This window comes from Condylura cristata, unplaced genomic scaffold (assembly GCF_000260355.1).
Source record: "Condylura cristata isolate star-nosed mole 26May11 unplaced genomic scaffold, ConCri1.0 scaffold00028, whole genome shotgun sequence".
Taxonomy (NCBI): domain Eukaryota; kingdom Metazoa; phylum Chordata; class Mammalia; order Eulipotyphla; family Talpidae; genus Condylura; species Condylura cristata.
The window spans coordinates 12,148,189-12,152,814 of NW_004567129.1; the positions used below are offsets into that span (position 1 = coordinate 12,148,189).

At 49.1% G+C, this 4,626-nt stretch overlaps 1 protein-coding gene across 1 annotated transcript in view; it reads left to right on the forward strand.

Annotated features, from left to right (window-relative positions):
- The first annotated feature begins 4,235 nt into the window (after positions 1–4,235).
- Positions 4,236–4,626, forward strand: part of MLKL (mixed lineage kinase domain-like) — a 21,215-nt gene continuing 20,824 nt past the window's right edge. Inside the window, exon 1 of the mRNA XM_004690190.2 lies at positions 4,236–4,388. The gene's annotated coding sequence lies outside the window, so the exon portion shown is untranslated. The remainder of the gene's footprint in view (positions 4,389–4,626) is intronic.

Here is a 4,626-nt window from a genome sequence, read left to right on the forward strand (position 1 = left end):
TGGAAAAGATCATGCTTAGTGAGATAAGCCAGAAAGAGAAAGAAAAATACCGGATGGTTTCATTCATAGCAGGAGTATAATGGACCAGGTGAGAAAATAACAAAAATAATGAACAGCCATATACCACAGACATTTTGTGGGGGTGAAGTGGGGAATGGGATCAAAAACAGGGTGTGGGGAGGGAAGTACACGGGATTATGGTGATGGCACATGGGTGACTTGGTGATGGGAAACCCACGGGAATTACAATTGAGATGGGGGGAAAATGTACAAAATGATGTAAAAATAAACTGTTACTAAAAAAAAAAAAGAAGATCTGGGGTGTAGGCCAGAGGTGTGGAGGGGTGGGAGTGGTGAGAGGCTTCACCAGAGACAGAGTGGGGAACATGTTACAGGGTAGCCCAGAGTGGACTGGGCCGCCTGTCTGTGGGGCCTCACCTACATGCTCAATATTCAGTTACACTGCAGGTACACACAAAAGGGTCAGTAACGTGTTTATTTACAAAAGGGGAAAGGGATAGGAAACAACCCAGGGAAAGAGAGCGGGATACAAAGTAACTGGAATACCTTACGGCTAGGCTGACTGAAAACACCAGAGTCTCGCGGTCCAGACAGCCGTTTCCCGAGCAAGAGAGCCAGAAAGCTAGAGATGCAATCATGCCCTATTTATCCCCCAAATGTCCCAGAATTCCTGCTAGCTCCGCCCTTGGGTCCTCGCAGTTCTCTCCCTGGTAGTGCTGGGAGTTGTAGTTTCCAATCACTGGAGTAGGGGGTGGAGTCCAGAAACCTGGAGGGTGGGGTGGAGTCCACAAGACTCTGCAGAGTTCCTTTAGGACATCCTTCCCCGTAACAAACAGAACAGGTGGATCTACTGAAATATACTGCTGAGGGGAGCAGCAGGCAAGACACGAGAGATCCGCTGCACCATGTGGGTCAGCTCCCTGGTGGGGGAATGAACTCAGGCCTTACCAGTGGCTATGCTGAGACTTAGCCCCTAGGGCCACCAGGGAGGCCCTGTAGTGACTCACTTCCCCTCAACCATTCACATGCCTGAGTTTCTTCACTTTGCCCATCGGGTGCCTCTCCCAAGTTTCATTTTCTAATTTGGTCCATCCAGCTATTGCTGCCTTTTCTCTTGTTCTTTCTACAGTCACTTTTCTACTTGCCCTCTCTAGCAGCTATGTCTACAGGCTTGGCCCCTGCAAAGATAGGGGCTGCTTATTGGACTGGAGGGTGCTAGCAGAAGAATCATCTTCCTTAGGAGTAGTCTGAGGTTTTAGATTCCATTTGGGTCTTTGGGGGGAGGACCTCTATTCTCACATGTATCATCATCTCTGGAGCTCCATGACCCATTCTCAGCTATCATATCTGTCTCCAAAGCAGTCCCCAGCTCCTCTGCAATTAGCCTATGTACCTGCTATCAGATATTCTTCTGCCCCTGGAATCCTCGCCTCCATCAGCATCTCTGACATTGCCATAGTAATCCTGGTCGTGGGATTGACCTATATCTGCACATGGCCATTACATTCCCCCATCCTCACGCCCATCCCACACCTTGGCTTTTTTCAGTTCTAAGTTCTAGACCCATATGCTGACTGCAAAAACAGCCACTGGTACTTTCTTTACAGTTAGGTAATATAGCACAGTGAATCGATTTTAGCTATTAAGGAGTCCACAGGGTGAGTGTGGAATTTGGAAAATGCCAGGGTTTGCATCTTCACTCCACCCTAGACACCTGTGAACTTGTAGCAAGGAAAAAGAAGAAATGATAAGAAAAAGAATATGAGTTTGTGGCAAAACACATAAAGGTAAGATCCTGTCTTTATTTAGTTTCCCTAAAAAGCAATACCAAAAACAAGAACAGAAACACACATGCCAAAACCAGGAAAATGAATGCAAGTAATTTGCTTGAGGCACAACTGCAGAAATAAGGAATGAGAGATTGGAAAGGATTAGGACAGAAAATGAAAGAACCATATCAGGATGAATCTGTGAGGCTCACAGATTCTTCAGGTGCCTCTTGTGAAGCAAACAGAAGACCTGCCTCAGGGACAAGTGGCTAGAACATATATCCTCCAGCTGCCTCTGCTATTGGGTGGGTGGGGGTGTCAACTCCCTTCTCACTTGTGGGCCATCTTGGCACGCAAGCCAACCAATTCCCTGGCTTTGATAAAGGTCCTGAAGTAAAGACAGAAAGATGGACTTGAAGTGGGGGTACAGTCATATAAGCTAAGTATGAACTTGCTAGGAGTTTTCCCCCAGAATGTTGGCTGAACTCAATGCAGGGACAGTGTTCACATGGAACCTTCTACTACAACTGAGGAGTAGCCCAGAGGCAGACAGAGGGAGGTGATGATACCACCAAATGTGTCTATCATAGACCCCCAAAGGTCTACATCCTCCATATTAAGAATGAACCAGAAATAAACTTGCTTGCCAGGGCACTGCGGGTAAAATTAGCTACCTAGAGCTGAGACGGACTTTTTTGAGGCTGTTGAATCACACCAACCTCATGGAGGTCTGAATTCGTGCAAATCAGGTGCTCTGAAACCCCTAAGTCAAAACTTATATAACATAACTTTGGCCGGGGAACCACTAGGCTCGCAGGAAGAGCACTTACAAATGTCTGTGGAGCAGTGCCATCTCAACCAGGGCCTCAAAAAAACTGCCACAGATGAAGTAACAAAGACTTTTAAATTCACAATAAAAACAAACACACAAGGTGAGAAAGCTCCATGAGCTTCTCTACGACCCAGCAACCCCACTCCTAGGTATCTACCCAAAAGACACAAAAACACTGATTCAAAAAGACACTTGCACCCCCATGTTTATTGCTGCTTTATTTACAATTGGAAAAACATGGAAGCAGCCCAAATGCCCAAAAGTGGATGACTGGATTAAAAAGATGTGGTACATATTCACAATGGAATATTACTCAGCAACCAAAAAAGAGAAACACATGTCTTTTGCAGCAACTTGGATGGAGCTGGAAAAGATCATGCTTAGTGAGATAAGCCAGAAAGAAAAAGAAAAATACCAGATGGTTTCGCTAATAGCAGGAGTATAATGGACCAGGCGAGAAAATAATAAGAATAATGAACAGCCATATACCAGAGACATTTTGTGGGGATGGAGTGAGGAATGAGATAAAAAATGGTGGGGGGAGGGAAGTGCACGGGACTATGGTGATGGCACATGGGTGACTTGGTGATGGGAAACACATGGGGATTATAATTGAGGTGGAAAAATGTACAAAATGATGTAAAATTTATTATATTATTAAAAAAAGAAAAAAGAAAGCTCCATGAGTAAAAGCCAATATAAAACAACAGGCACCAGAAATGCACCCACAAGGACATCAGACGGAAAGGAGAGATGCCAGATGGCTCTCACTGGCTCTCAAGACGCTCTTCCGTCCCCCCTCCCCACTTGGTGTGCTGTGAGGCTGATCCTGGATCATCCACACCAGCGAACCTTTGGCTTTGGGCTGCCAGTCATCCTGCAAATTTAGGAGCTGGCAAGAGACTGGCAGAGTGGAGGAGAGTGAAGTCTATAGAGTTTCTTCTTTCAGCTCTTCCATGTCTTTTAGCAATGTTTTGCAGAACACGGCTAACTTGAATAGAACACAGCTCCCACCAAGGAGCTCAGGTAGAGGGGGATGTGATTTTTTCCCCCACTAGGTATGTCTCCTCCCTCATTCCTCTTTGTGCTCACATCCTACCCCCTCTCCCCCAAGCTTCTCTAGCACAGAGGCAGATAAAAGTATACTTCACTCGGGCTGCCACAGCGTTTTTTTCCTCCAGTCCTACGCATCCTGTGCCCTGGTTTGAAGAGCTCTTGAGACCTTACCCTTTCCTGATTGTCCGGCTGCAAGCAGAGGGTCTGCTCTGGTGAGCGCTCTAACGATGTCTGCTCAGTGTAAAGTGGGAGTCAGCGTTGGAAGGACAGGAAGAGGGAAAAAGCCAGGAGGGGGGAAGATTCTTGCCTTGGCTCTGAACCTCTGAGAAAAGTTTTCTCGGAGCCCAGCATGCGAGTCAGTGGCGAGTCAAAGCTCGGGGCGCGCCTGACATCCGTGGGCGTGGACAGCGCTGGCTCGCCAGCCTCGGGCGGGCTGAGTACGGAGCAGGCTGGTTGATTGGCTGGGACACGGTGGTGTCGGTCACAGCCTGGAAGGAAACGACGGTCGGCGGCGCCTGGTGTGCTGAGCCAGCCTCTCCCGCCCGCCCCAGCGCACGGCTCGACGCCCGACGGCAGAAGGCGCGGGATCCCGCGGAGTGGCCCGAGGTCTCCCGCCACAGACTTCACGCAGCAGGCGGGGGAGAGCAGAGCCCAGGGGTCTCCCTGGAACTGTGCGCCGGACCGGCTGGACGCCCTCGGGACGGGCGACGGTGAGTCTGCGGGCGGGGCCGGCGCGCGGCCCCGGGGCAGCGGGGTTGAGGGGCGCAGAGGATTTCTGCGCAAGACTGAAAGTCCAGGGCTGAAGTGACCCACAAGCCGATTTCCTGGAACTTAGGATCTGATTGGTTTCATTTTCTCTTCTCCCGCTTGGGTGTCCCTCGGTTTTCCGCTCCAGAACACAAAGAACAACTTGGGGGGGGGGGGGCAATGGACTCTTAACTGTCCAAG